The sequence below is a fragment of the Canis lupus genome, chromosome 16, assembly GCF_011100685.1.
Source record: "Canis lupus familiaris isolate Mischka breed German Shepherd chromosome 16, alternate assembly UU_Cfam_GSD_1.0, whole genome shotgun sequence".
Lineage (NCBI taxonomy): Eukaryota > Metazoa > Chordata > Mammalia > Carnivora > Canidae > Canis > Canis lupus.
This window is the reverse complement of record NC_049237.1, coordinates 45,872,519-45,888,533: the sequence shown is the minus strand read 5'-3', so window position 1 is coordinate 45,888,533 and position 16,015 is coordinate 45,872,519. Positions and strand designations below refer to the sequence as shown.

The 16,015-nt window shown below is 36.6% G+C and overlaps 1 protein-coding gene across 6 annotated transcripts in view; it reads right to left on the bottom strand.

Annotated features, from left to right (window-relative positions):
- The window catches only part of SORBS2 (sorbin and SH3 domain containing 2), a 214,974-nt gene that overhangs the window by 100,270 nt on the left and 98,689 nt on the right, over positions 1 to 16,015 (bottom strand). The window lies entirely within an intron of this gene.

Genomic DNA, 16,015 nt, shown 5'->3' with positions numbered 1-16,015 from the left:
TATTATTCAGGAACCAAATTATCCACAGTATTTATACATGAATGCTGGGGTCAGAATACTTTCAATATCATTTCTAGGAATAAAGATAAATCATTACCATGAATAGTGAAGAACAAAGAACATGAGGCCATTGATTATTTTTATAAGAATATACAAAAATTTTTTTTAACCAAATTTAATCAAAACACTCTTTCATACCAAATTTCCTGGTACCTGGAAAAACTTTCTGAAGAACAAAAGCATGTTTATCATGGAAATTAGTGATTTTCTTTTTGAGACTCTGCAAAGCTAGCTAGTCCAAATACTTAACAGATTTTTCCTAAAGACCATCTACTGGTTAAAAGAAGTCAATCACCGGTAAATAATTTTCTTTCTGAAGGTATTTCAAAGCCTCAAAGACTATGACTCACTCTCTTATTTAATTATAAAAGAATGCTGATTCCTTTTCACATACAATAGTCATGTGATTTAATACTACCTAGTATCCTACATTCATGGTACCTTTAACTTTTATACTGAGGATGATTATAAGATATATGTAAATACTTACAGATTCTTTTTCTAAAACAAAGTCGTTCGTTCAAAAGTACTAGAAAAATTCTACTGGCTTCTATTATGTAAATCAAAAGCCAAATGGGTTCCTAATAAAAAAAAAAAAGCAGATTCCTAATGGGGATCTGATGAATTAGGCACATTATCAAAGAGATGTGAGGAATTAATAGAATATTAACTTACAGATGAACTGAGTAGTGTTGGAAGGATAGGTCATGGAGTCACTCAAGCCTGGATTCAAAAGCCAATTCTGGCCATTTCCAGTTATCTAAATTATTTATACTAATGTCATTATCATCTCCTTCAACAGTAGCAATAGCAGCAGGATCAAATCTATTTTCCTTCCCCTGGCAGTAAACCACCCCAGTCAAATTGACATGATTCTCATTCACCAGTATTTCAAGTAGTTTGAGGCATATCTTTTGTCTTTGATTGAATCCTGAGAAAATAATATAGATTTCCCCGAAAATACCTAGGACATTATTTTATTGATTTAAATTGAAGTGAGCATCTATGGTTTATTAGATTGATTTATATGGATTTTCCCATCTTCTAATTATCCCATCCCCAATTTAGAAACATATTGGAATTGAAAAGGAATTCTGCTTTCTAGGAAGTTTTTTTTTTCTTTCTTAAGCAGAGCCTTCTCTTAGCTGAGATTTTCTTTTTTCCACACTGTAGTCAACAAGAGGAGATAAACCCAAGAAATAGTTGAATCAAACACTTGTCTTCTAGCCCAGCTAAGTTATTGCTAGTGAACCTAAGGGAAAGTAACACTTAAAGGTTGTGACAATTTGTTTTTTGTAAATCCTTTTCCATTACTTTTGACATCTTAGAGCCCAAGGGTGATAGTTGGAGGAAAGAGATGTCCATAAAATGTCACACAAAGAGTTGTGTGACAAATTGCAGTGATAACATCCTGATGACAGACATTTCTGTTCAGTTTCCTAAGTGAAAGTATCTCCCCTTCTTTCCACCATTGTACAGAGTACCATAAATTTCTATTTTGAGTAGCAAATCTTTGGTCTTTTAAAAGAATCCTTTACTTCTTTTCTGATTTGGAAGAAGTAAAGCTGTCTCTATTTAGATAGCATGATATTATATATAGAAAACCCTAAAAATTCCACCAAATGTTAGAATTAATAAACAAATTCAGTAAAGTTTCAAAATCAATATGCAGAAATCAGCGTATTTCCATATACTACTAATGAAATATCAGAAAGAGAAATTAGAAAAAAATCCGATTTATAATTGCATCACAAAGAAAAAAAATACCTAGAGGGGTGCCTGGGTGGCTCATTTGGTTGAGCATCCAACTCCTGATTTCAGCTTAGATCATGATCTAAGGGTTGTGAGACTGAGACTTGAGATGGGCTTGGTGCTTGGCAAGGAGCCTGCTTGAGATGCTCTCTCTCCCTCTTAACACCCCCCCCCCACCATTCCTCATGAGCACATGTGCACATACACTGTTTCTCTCTCTCTAAAATAACTAAATAAAAATAACTAACTAAATGAATGAATGAATGAATAAATAAATAAATAAATAAATAAATAAATAAATAAAATCTTTAGGGCACCTTGGTGGCACAGTCTATTAAGTGTCCAATTCTTGGTTTTGGCTCTGGTCTTGATCTCAGGGTCATGAGATTGAGCCTCTCTCTCTCTTTCCTTGCCTTTCTCACTTGTGCTCTCTCTAAAAAAAAATACAAATAAATCTTTTTAAAAAAAGAAAGGAAATAAAAAATATCTAATGATAAATTTAACCAAGGAAGTGAAAAATCTGTACACTGAAAACTATCAGACATTGATGAAAGAAATGGAAGAAGATGCCCTCCAGCACCCCCCACAAAGTGAATGATATACCATGCTCATGGATTGGAAGAATTAATATTGTTAAAATGTTCATATCACCTAAGAGAGTCTACAGATTCAATGTAATTTTTATCAAAATTTCAATCACATTTTTCACAGAAATAGGACAAAAAATCCCAGAATTTGTATGGGGTCACAAAAGACCCCAAACAACCAAAACAGTCAGGAGAAAGAACAAAGCTGGAGGCATCACATGTCCTGATATCAAACTGTATTATAAAGTTATCATAATCAAAACAATATGGTATTAGCATAAAAACAGACAGGTAGATCAATGAAACAGAACAGAGAAGCTAGAATGTCACACAAAGAATTGTGTGACAAAACTGTGATAACATGCAATGACAGCCATTTCTGTTTGGCTTCCTAAGTGAAAGTATCTCCCCTTCTTTCTAACATTGTACAGAATACCATAAATTTCTATTTTGATCACATTCATGTGTGGTCAATTAATTTGATAAGAGAGCCAAGAAAATAAATGGAGAAAGCATAATCTCTTCAATAAATGGTTTGGGAAGACTGAACAGCTATGTACAAAAAGAATGAAACTGGACCCCTATCTCACACCATACACAAAAATAAATTCAAAATTGATTTAAGAATTGAACACAAGATCTGAAACCATAAAAATCCTAGAATAAAATGGAGAATAAGCTTCTTGACATTGGTCTTGGTGATGATTTTTTGGATTTGACAATAAAAACAAGGCAAACAAAAGCAAAAATAAATAGGTGAAAGTATATCAAACTAATAACTTCTGCACAGCAAAGGAAACCAATGAAAGGAAAAGGCAACCTACAGAATAGGGGAAAATATTTGCAAATCATATATCTGATAAAGGATTAATATTGAAATACGTAAATAACTCATCAACTCAATTGCAATACAAAACCCCTCAAACCAAAAAAACAACAAAAAATTTGATTAAAAAATGGGCAGAAATATAGACAATTTTTTTTCTAAAGAAGACAGACAAATGGCTGACAGGTACACAAAAAGGTTCTCAATATCACTAATCATCAGGGAAATACAAATCAAAACCAAGACATATTATCCCACACTTGTTAGAATGGCTATCATCAAGACAAGAGAAAAAAAGTGTCAGTCCAAACACTATGGGAAACAGTATGGAAGTTCCTCAGAAAATTAAAAATAGGCCTACCATAAGATCCAGTAATCTCTCTTAGGCTATACATCCAAAGGAAATGAAAATAAGATACTGGAGAGGTATCTGCACTCCCATATTTATTGTGGCATTATTCACAATTGCCACAATATGGAAACAGCTTAAGTGTCCATCAACTGATGAATGGATAAAGAAAATGGAATATTACTTTAGCCATGAGGAAGAAGAAAATCCTGCTATTTGAGACAACATGGCTGGACTTTGAGGGCATTATGCTAAGTGATATAAGTCAGACAAGGAATGACAGATATTGCATGATATAACTTATATGGGGAATCTATTTAAAAAATCAAATTCATAGGAACAAAGAGTATAAAAATAGTTTTCCGGGGCTGGACAATGGGGAAGAAATGGTGAGGTTTGTAAAAGGGTACAAACTTTCAGTTATAAAATGGATACAATCTGAGGATAATGTAAAACGTGATGACTATAATTGATAACACTGTATTATACACTTGAAATTTGCTAAGAGAGTAGAATTTAAATTTTCTTACACATACAGAAAAGGGTGTGTGTGTGTACATGTATGTGAGGTGATGTGTTAATTAGATGGTGAGAGTCCTTTCACAATGTATAAATATATCAAATTTCCACGATGCACATTTTAAGTATCTTGTAATTTTATATATCCTCCGATAAAGTTGAAATGAAAAAAGCTAATAAACATGTATATGTCATATAAAAGAAAGAAAGGAGTAAAGAACTGTTAGAAAATTTTTGAGCTTTGCTAAATAATTTTCCCCTTTTAATTTTCAAACCTTTCATTTTAATTTTTATATATTGATATCACAAATTATCTGATATAAAGGAAATTGTGACCTAGTTTTACATGTATAATACTTAAATTTTTAAAAACGATTCTATTTATTTATTTGAGAGCAAGAGCAAGCCAGAGAGAGATAGAGAGCACAAGCAGGGGGAGAGGGGACAGGGAGAGGGAGAAACAGACTCCCCATTGAGCAGGGAGCCTGACTCAGGACTCCATCTCATGACCCTGAGATCATGACCTGAGCTGATACCAAGACTTGTACTCTTAAACAACTGAGCCACCCAGATGCCCCACATACTTAGAAGGTAAGTAGATACAAACATTAAATGCTGTGGCAGGCGAAAAGAAGTATGATTTTACGTGCGTTGCATTTTTTAAATAGCTCAGAAAAGGATTTTTGATCAGTCTAGTAATTTTTGAGCTTAGGCATTTCAGGTTGGGAGAAATGACTGTTACAAGATCAAATACACTCAAAAATGCACTCTCCTGATGGTAGGCAAAGAACAGGTATCTTCCTGTAAGTAAGATGTCTTAAAATGTCAATTGAAATCAAGATAATTCTCCTCAACACATTACAATTATTTACAATACATTAAGTTAAGCATAGTGCTTAAGTTGTGAATCATGTGTGAACGGGTTTAAAGGAAAGAATGAAATATCAGGAAGAGGGGCAGGAGAAGGCTAAATGGGTCAATGAGTAAATAAAGGCTATTGACAGAAGACCATATACTACTTCTTTTTTTAAATAGAGAGACAGAGCGTGCATACATGCAAGCGGTGTGGCAGGGGGTGGAGGGAAGGTGGGCAGTGGGAGAGGGAGAGAGAGAATCCTAAGCAGGTTCCACGCCTAGCATGGAGCCCAACACTGGACCTGATCTCACAACCCTGAGATCATGACTTGAGCTGAAATCAAGAGTCTGATACTTAGTCAACTGAGCCACTCAGGTGCCGCTATACTTACTCTAACAATATGAAAATAGCGGCTGTTTATGACAAGGACTCCTTTTGCCCAACTACTGCCATGGTCCAAATGGAAAGTTTTATTTAGCCAAAGCCCATACCAATGGCAATATTTTCAGAAAACCTCCGAATTTTAAGTTAATAAATATGCTTATTCTAATGTATTTCCATGGCAATGTTATTTTATGAAATGACTACAGTTAAATAGTCTTGCTTATTGTTTGAAAGAAAGTCCCATTTTTCTTCTGACTGAACACATGTGCTTCCTGAACACCTGAAATAATGCTTCTACAACGTAGCGATGTCAAGGTGTACTCGTACATATTGTGTACTTGTGTTTGTATGTGTCTCATATTAAATGGTGAAACTCCACGTGCTCTGTGAAGTTTGAAAAAAAATATTTGGAGGGTGGTAGAAACTTTCTTTAATTTGCTCTTTAAAAACCCATGGAAGAAAATAACAGGGATGCCTGGGTGGCTCAGTGGTTGAGCATCTGCTTTCAGCTCGGGCCGTGATCTCAGAGTTCTGGGATTGAGTCCCACATCAGTCTCCCTGCATGGAGCCTGCTTCTCCCTCTGCCTATGTCTCTGTCTCTCTCTCTGTGTCTCTAATGAATGAATGAATGAATGAATAAATAAATAAAGTCTTTAGGAAAAAAAAGAAAATAACAGGCTAGTTGGGGAAAATACTGTCATTGAGGAAATTTTGAATTTATTAAAATTCAAAACTTCCGGTATTTTTGTTGAACAGTGGAGAGTTTATGACACTATTCATTTGGATCTAATGAAAATGGGTAATAAAGATAGATATCTTCTATTGTTAAAATTATTTACTTCCAATGAAAGTAATATATTATTATTATAATTTTTATACTACTATTTCTTTGGAGTGCAAGAATGGTTTTTGCTAGGTTTTGGCAAGGAATTTGGCAAAATTCTTCAAGACCTCTCTGTGGATTAAATGTAAATGTATTAGGAGGGATTGTAGGTGAATAAAAAATCATTTTCAGGAGTCTTTCTCTGTGTGTCTTCAACTTTTTATTTTTGGAAAAAGTAGTGACATGCTTATCAATTCTACAGAAGGCATACATGTGAGAAAGAAATATAGGAATAAGTAAAGGAATATAGCCTCTTGATAGGCTTCATTAAACTTTGACAGGGATAAATAAGAAGTCTCACAATTTAGCTAAATCAAATCATTTTATCTGAAATAAGTCTAGGGGCTTTATTAGACTGTGAACTAAGAGTGACCTAGTTGTTTTAAAAATATATTTAGGGGCACCTGCGTGGCTTAGTTGGTTAAGTGTCTGCCTTCAGCTCAGGCCATAACCTCAGGGTCCTGGGATCAAGCCCCACATTGGGCTCCCTGCTCAGTGGGGAGACTGTTCCTCCCTCTTCCTCTGCCTCTGCACTCTTCTTGCTTGTGCTCTCTCCTTCTCTCTCTCAAATAAATAAAATCTTAATAAAAATAAAAATATAATTAATAAATACATAAATGAACAGTGGTTACTGTATAAATCAAACAAAAAAGATTGCGATCCCACTTTCATGGCCATGTTGGGGCCTTGTTGCCTCAATTTAAAAATGCCCTTCTTTGTATTTGTCCGTGAACTGGGTCATGGACATGAGTATCTAAGCAGCCTTTCGAGGTTGTCACTGACCATGGAGGAGGCCGCTGAGTGATTTGGTAGAAACACCACAGTGAGCTGCCAGGTGAGTGCTAGCAGCAGTAAGAAAAATTAGTGACATATACATTGTTTTTGTTGTTTTTCTTTTTTTTCCCCTTTCATTTCAGGGGAACCATCTTAGTGGCTTTTAGGGTTAATGCTGTCAAGTAATCCACATTTATGCTTGGTATTGACAGAAGACAGATGGCTAACAGTTCCAAACTAGAAGTTTCAATATTCCCTTAAGATGCACCGAGTTTAAGAAACATGATATCCAAATTTCTTGTTTTTTAACAAGCTAGTTTATAGTTCTCATTGGAAAGAATGTGAGTCCATCCTAGAACTAAAAGCTTTAAGATATCTGAATTATACAAAAAATGGGGGTTGCTTTCTATTGCCTTTTGTTCAGCAAAATGCCTACCCAAATGACCTCACTTCTAGTTCTTACCCAACTCACATGTTCCCAGCATTCTTCATTTTTCATACCTAATATAGCCCTTCATACCCTGCCACTATTTAAAGCTAAAACTTTCACTCAATCTACCTAAAATAGGCAAAGAAAACAACATACAAATTTATACTTAAATTATACATTGGAGAACACTGAAACTTATTTGAACTGAGATTTTGTCATTTCACAACATGCTTACTTATTTGACATGGTAGCTAACTCTAGAAATGGTTGAAATGTTCTTTACCATGATCGTTGGGCATATCTCAATACATGTATTTAAATATTATTTGACCTACTCTTTATTAATCTTTTTTTCTCCCCTTTATCTATGGAAACAGGTGCTCCACTTTTTCCCACCTATCCTGGACTTCCACTGCTCTTTGAAAAGCAGAAGAGATTTCATCTTGACTTCCCAACTGCATGAGGATGTAAGCTCTTTCAAGGCAGGCTGGTTTCTCCTGCGGTGGCATGGAGCCTTGAATTTAAAGACCCAGCCTGGGCTTTTTGTTCATATGGACCCTACTGCTCTACTTCAGGTTCACAGGTGGAGATATCCAAGTCTATGTGGGTCTATGTGAACATACCCATGACAAAAATCTGATAATTGTTGACTTCAGTATCATGTCTTCTTTTGTAATGGGGGAGCACAAGCATTTCCTCATTTCTGTTGCGGCATTTGGTGATGGAAATTTGGAAACTGAATCATGATCATATGCCATGATACTGAGTCCAGCTAATATATTTGAGGAAGGTGATTACTTTTCTATAGTATATAGAAAATTTCTAATGTGAACTCATTATTGGGCTGTTGGCTGTCTGCCCTTCCTATGTCAGAGTTAAGGATGAGAATCTGTAGGTCATCATTACAGCACATAAATGTACCAAATCCACATATTACACCTTAAACTTATATAATGTTATATATCAGTTATTGCTCAAGTAGAAAAAATATGACTCCTATTGGGAGGGAGCAAATGATAATGGATAGGCTCAAAGTTAGTAACTTTCTTCCTTGTGGGAGTAGCAAGTTCAGAAATACACATATAAGTTCATCAACAGCTGGTAAATGGCAGAGTCAGGATTCAACAGCCCAGATTTTAGGGAACTTTCAGGTACTTGCTCTTAGCATTCCATTATATTCCCTATTGTACTAAAGTGGGTGTCAATATTAAGTCTTATGTGTGAATGTGTGCTTGTGCAAATCACTGCACTTCTTTGGGCCTGAGCTTTTCCATTTATAAAATGAAAGACCCGTTTTATTTACTTTTATTTATTTATTTTTAAATATTTTATTTATTTATTCATGAGAGACACACACACAGAGAGAGAGACAGACAGAGACAGAGACACAGGCAGAGGGAGAAGCAGGCTCCATGCAGGGAGCCTGATATGGGACTCGATCTGGGGTCTCTAGGATCATGCCCTGGGCCAAAGGTGACACTAAACCGCCGAGCCACCCGGGCTGCCTGAAAGACTTGTTTTAAAAAATCAAAAGCACATAAGGCCCTTTTATCGTTTGGAATTTTCCTAAATCTAAGAGGGTATATTTGGTTGATGAATATTTATGAAGCTTTCATGTGCAAACCAATATGCTTATTAACATGATTGTATATGATATCAAGCAGAATCTGACGGGAAGCCAATAGCCAATATTTTAATGACTCACTTATATATTAAAATTCAAAAGAATGAGATTTTTAAAGATCCATATTTATAATAGCATCAGAATGAGATGGACATGTATTAACTCAAGACAAAGCCATTATCCAAATCTGACTTCCTCTTTGCCGTCTTGGTTACGTAACTCTAGAAATGGGATCTATAGGATTCTCTCTATATAACATGTCTTCCTTTATTAACTCAAAAGTCCTTGAATTGAGATGATCCATTTTAGGAATTCAACTTACCTAAAATCACATCCATGTTATAAATCTATACCAAAACAATTTGCATAAAAGTAAACTTCAATCAGTAAATTAGCATCACCTTTTTAAAGCCTTATTTCACCCCAGGTGGTGGTGTGGTGGTAGGGACTTTGGGGGTGACAAGGATCATTGATTTTTTTTTCTTTTCTATTAGAGTCTGCAGTAGAGAAGTCCTTCAAAGCAGATAAGTCATGAATGCAGGTTCATATTCCAAATGTTACATTCTTTGGCGTGTCTCATATTTCAAAGAGTAAAGTCTATTGACCTTTGAGGAGACAAAAAGCTGGGAGATCTTAGGCACATTGTGTTCCTAACCAATATTTTCATTACAGTTTCCTTTCTGGCTGAATCAGTCATATCATCACTTGCTAAATTGCCATAGCATAGGAAGGACTGTGACATTTCAAGTTATTTTCCACGTGGATGATTGCTGCTCCATGCTTTGGTTACTGTTGTAGAAGTTTGGTATCAGCTTCACAGACAAATTGCCAGTCTCATGACTGACAGAAATTTCAACCAGCCTGTCCTCCTCTTCAGAAGTTTTGGAATTAGAATGTTTACCTGATATAAACTATGATTTAATATGCTTGGCTATTTGTAAGGCCACTGTGTGATAAGTGTATCATTAATTTGAAGTGATTGAGAAAGACAATCTGAATTGGGGAGAAAAGTGAATTATGGAATGGTAAAAAGAAGTAATTTATTTTCCTTAAAAAAATATAGATTAACTCTAGGTCTGGGAAATAATGTCCAAGTTGGGTCCTTTAAGGTCCTATTTTAATGAACATATAAGAATGATTTGTGCATACCATGTCAATTTTCAGGTAGTAAATGTTTCAAAAAGGGTTTATTGTGGCTTAAGTATTTATGTTAACGTTTTGTTTAAGAATCTTGATTTTAATATTATCAAAGGAAAGTGACAGCCTGGGCCCTCTTTCAATTATCCCGGTTTCTAAATTGCACATTTAAGGTATAATTTAAATATACTTTATATTTATTTCCCATTTCATGCGGGGTTCATGATATTCTTTCCTCCCCAAATCTTACCCCACTTTCCACCAATCTCTAACCCAGAGAATGGCACCAACTAGTCATTATTTAGTTCAATAATCCATTAATCAAAGAATTTGAGAGCCAGTCTTGTATAAGTAGAACTTGGTGTTTACCCTTATCATTTCTTTCTCTTGTAACTCTGTGTGTTTTGAGAAGTCAAAAAGAGACACTCAGCTCTAGAAAGGACAATATCCATCTTGGCCCCACAATTCATATAGCAAAGAGATTTGGATGTGAGATTAAAAGTATTTTTAGTGGGTTTTTTTGGATTTTACATAGGCCAAATTCAGGTTTAGCATAGTTTAACACCCAGAGATGGGTGTAGGGGAGATGAGAGCACAGCACCAGCTAATGGTGATACAAGGACTAGTATTATTGCCTCATGTCCCCATGACAACAGTAGCCATAAATGGATGATCTTCCAGTGGTATATAGGTAGGGGCAGCTTGGCAGATAAAAGTGGGTGAAAAAGCAACACACACGCACACACACACACACACACACAGTCTGTGTATCACATACCACTTTTTTGCAATACTTTTATTCTCTTGGTTCAGTATATGACTACCTCAAAGATGGCAGATGTTAAAGCTTCAAAGAAATGACCATATCACCTTTGTCCAGTGTATTATCTAGTACACTCTTTGTCTTAGCAAAGACTCTTTAGGAATACATACATTGAGGTGAATAATTTTAATACTAGACAAATTCATTATCAAGGTACTTAAAGTTTAATATTATCTATTCTATAAGCAGACACTATGAGTGGGGTTTTTTTTTCTCAGTTCTTTTTCCTGCCATCCCTTCAGCCCCTAATAATGCCTGGGAGGTAGTATTTGCTCAGTAAACATTTATAGAACAAAGATACCCTGGGCGCCTGGGTGGCTTAGTTGGTTAAGTGTCTGACTCTTGATTTGGGCTCAGGTCATGATCTCAGGGTCATGAGAACCTGTGTCAGGTTCTGCACTGGCCATGGAGCATGCTTAATATTCTCTCTCTCTCTTCCTCTCCTCATACCTCACCCCCTCAACCAGCTCTGGATCACATGCTCTCTCTCTCTGAAAAAAAAAGAAAAGAAAAGAATGAAGGTTTCCTTATTTACAGGCATGATGGAACGATTGCCATCATAGAGCAGTTTGTCAGGGAGGGAGAGCCTTGTAAAGAAGCTTGAAGATTCCCCTCATTTGCCCATTATAGTCCCTGCCTTCACTTTTACCAGGTTATCTATGACCTTTCTTTCTAAATTTTTCTTACCTGAATGTAGTGGTGTCTTTTCTGGCATATGTCACTTCACAACTCTTTGAATGAGTTAAAGGTATCAGGCCAACAAATCATTCCTGAAAATCACTAGCAAGTGTTGAAGTTGGTTGAATCTATTTTGGCAAGTTGGCAGGATGGTTTTGTTTGAAATGTGAAGTGTACTGAAGAAGTTATTTGGGATCTCTGTAGTATCAGGGATCCACGGTAGTAATGAAGGTAATGCTTTATTTAACCAATAATCACTAATTTCTATCATACATTTTAAACAAAAGCATCTTGCACTGTCTGAACCCCAAGTGGTAACATGACCTGTCATTTTGTTTTTCTAAGAGAAGACTAACAACAGTATTTATTTTAGAAAACTCCTCAGTACATATGCTGTTTATATCTACTTTATTACTCTTTATCCCAATCAAAATGGGATCAACACAGAGCAAACAAGCAATGCCTTGGCTCTGTTATCTTTTAATTACTTGTAATAAAACATTAGTAGAATTGATTTTTAACAATGGACAATGATTGTTGTTATTTGGGGAGTGTCTCAAGGATACACAACTGGATAAATTATGATCCTTGGTTCACGACAGAGTCTTATCATAGGTCCACATGTCTCTCCTTCTCTCTCTTCCTCCCTTACCCCTGAACACCTACACACCCGTCATCTAAAGCAAAAAATAGACTTTTTGATAGGAGCCTGCCTCTAACCAGATGGTCTGGGTCATTATTTCATGTTTCACTTCCCCACACCTGAAATAGCCATCCTCCTGAATTCCATGTGGGGCATTCTCTTGCCCCACATGGAATTTTTATGTATTCCATGTATTTTCATCAAATACATGTATTTTCATCAAATACATGTGTCTCCTGCAAGTATATTTATTTGAGTTTTTACTTTTATAATGATGCCATCATACTGGATATAATTGTATTGCTAAGATTCATCCATGTTGTTGCCTATTTCCATAGTGTGCTCATTTCGCCTTCTCTGTAATATTCTACTGTGTGAACAAAGCAGTTTATCTGTGTTCTTGTTCATGGCTGTTTGGGTTGCTTTGGAGGTTTTTGCTACTTTGAATAGTGCTGCCATGAATATATTTGTACACGTTTCTTGTTGCTTTGCTTGTTAATTAACTGCTTGCCAGAGGTCTTGAATGGTAATAATAGATTTTAAGTGCTTTCCGTGTACCAGGAACTATTCTAAGAGTATTTACACGTATATGAATTCACTTGAGGAAGAAACTGTTGTTATTTTACTGATTAAAAAAATGAAAACTCAGAGAAGTTAAGAAACTTGTATAAGGTCACACAGCTTTTAGGTAGCAGAGTCAAACTTGGGAATCCGGGCAGTTTGGCTTCAGAATTCATGTTCCTAAACACTGCACTATCATGTCCTTCTTAGATCTAAGAACCTAAAGGATTACAACAGTTTATAAACGTCTATCTTGGGTATTGACCAAAATTTCAGTCTAGGACTGTCATAATTAGAATTGATCAATGGGTATTTTAACCTGCATTAAGCAATACTGAAAATGCTTACGTACATTACAGCTACCCTGAAAACATATTGCATATAAACTTTCTTGCATATTTTTTTTTATCATAGGCTTTGCAAATCTGTTTCAAGGAGAGGACCACAGTTTTTTTTTTTTTTAAGTTATCTTTACATTCAACAGGGGGCTTGAAATCATGACCCCAAGACTGAATCACACACTCTACTGACTGAGTCAACCAGGTGCCCCTGAGACCACTGTTTCTGATATGCAGATTTACCCCCAAGACAGTGGTGGCAGTTCTCTGAGGTATTTCCCAGAGACACGTCTGGGCATGTCATTCCAGATCACAATCGCAGCATGCTCTATTCCCATCTACATTCCCCTTTAGGGAGCCTAGGCTTTTTTTGTTTTTGGTACTAAAGACACAGTGTGGGCCCCAGGTGGGTCTCATATAATCAGATAATGAGTTTAAAGCAGAGGTGACTTGGATTCTCAATTTTTAGAGGAACAGACGCTCTTAAATGAAGAGCAAAAATGTTCATCAGTCAGTAAAGCAGCCCATCCCTCCCTCCAAAAAAATGTATGGAAGTTGTGGCAAATGTCAAGCATGTCATTCCTAAAGTTTCTATGTGTTACTACATAATAACCTATAACAGATGCAGTTGGTCAAGACACTCTGTTGTCATAGATACACGTAAAATATAAAGACAGGAAGTACATACAGCATTTGTTTATTTTGCAAGCACCAAAGCCATCCTCAGGACCACCCTCTGTGGCTCCAATAATTTCTTGTTCATCCTGATTTTGAAGGTTTAATCTCAAGAGGAAGAATGAGCCATCAGTGGGATGAGTCATATTTTCGTTATAGTCACAGGAACATTCAAAAATGAAATCATTTTATTCAACTGAACGAACCTTATAAAAAGTAAATTACTTCATATACATTTGGCAAAAGACTAATTAGCTATTTTGAGTTCTTCCTGGAATTATCTTACCCATTCTTTCCACCCTCCATGACGCCTGCTTCCAGCCCTCTCCTTGCCCGGTGTTTTCCTGGTCATGTTAATAAAAAAGGAAAAGAAGAAATGTGGCTTTGACAATCTTCAAATCATTAAGGCAAGGGGAAGAGGCCCTACAAGCAGTAATCTTTAAAAGTGAGCATCTTTCAAAGATACAAATACCTTCAAGACAGTTTAATATTATCTTAATCATTGTTTTTATATGCTATCTTTTAAAACCTGAATTAGAGGCACACCTGGGTGGCCCAATGGTTGAGCATCTGCTTTTGGCTCAGGGCATGATCCCAAGGTCCTGGATTGAGTCCCACATCGGGCTCCCTGCAGGGAGCCTGCTTCTCCCTCTGCCTATGTTTCTGCCCCTCTCTGTGTCTCTTATGAATAAATAAATAAAATCTTTTAAAAAAGAAAATAAAATCTGAATTAGAGGGGCGTCCAGGTGGCTCATTCGCTTAAGTGTCTGCCTTTGGCTCACGTCATGATCTGAGGGTCCTGGGGTCAAGCCCCACATGGGGCTTTATGCTCAGTGGGGAGGCTGCTTCTCCCTCTCCCCCTGATGCTCCCCTGATTGCATGCTCTCTCTCTCTCTCTCTGTGTGTGTCAAATAAATAAATAAAATCTTTTTTTAAAAAGTCTGAATTAGAACATTATTTCCGGATTTCCCATCTCTAGCTCTATCTGTATCTATTTCAATGTGTGTGTGAATGTATATCTCTCTCTCCCTTTCTCTTTTTCTCCAGGCAAATTCCCTAATATATATCAACACTTAAAAAAAAAATCAGGACTGCTTATGTATAAACTTGAATTCCTCTTCTATCATTTGTCAAAAATTTCAAATCATTTCTTCAGCTTTCCCCCCCACCTTTTTATTTTTATTATTATTTTTAAAGATTTTATTTATTCATGAGAGACGCAGAAAGAAAGGCAGAGACACAGGCAGAGAGAGACACAGGTTCTCTGCGGGGAGTCCAATGTGGGACTCGATCCCGGGACCTGGGATCATGCCCTGAGCCAGAGGCATGAACTCAAAGCTCAACCGCTGAACCACCTAGGCGTCCCTTTTCCCTCTTTTTAAATAAAAGGCCACTTAAATAGACAATGAAGGAGCTTACATTTTGCTAAAACGAAATGGGAGGTGTCAGGGGGTAGGGATAATTATTAGTGACTTTTTTTCTCCAATATTCTAAGTGTTTGTGGTGTATTCTTGTTACTTTCTAAATAAAATGACAGCATATCCACACACCTGCATTTAAGAGAAGCTAGCACTGTGCGCGGCAGAAACATCGACCTACAACTACTCTAAGGTAAACCTTCCCGCTCCCTTTAACACCTTGGATTACCTTATCGAAAGTTGCTTCTCCAAGTTTCCATCAAACTCTTCATCGCCCCTGACCTGGGCTCCATCACCCACATCTCTGGCCTGCATGGCTAGGGCCTTCCCACAGGTGCCACTCATCTGAGGCCGAATTGTAAGCTCGGGCAGCATTCTGATGTGACTGCAGTTGATTTAACTTTTTATAAATGCATCACCTTTCTAGCTACATTTTAAGAACCTTGCAGGGAGAGACAGAGTCACTTAAAGCTTTTGGCTTCGGTGTCCTCATCCGTAAAATGAACAGGACTGGACTAGACCTATAACTTTTTATCAACTCTAGCATGCTAAGATTCTTGGTCCCAGAGCTGAAAGTCACCGTTATTCATTTCGCTTTGCTTTCACAAAACTTTCCCTAGCCCAGGGATCCTAAAACCTAAACTAGAAGATACAGAACAATGTCTCCTTCTTATTCCTTCCTCCTCTTGGGCTGTAAA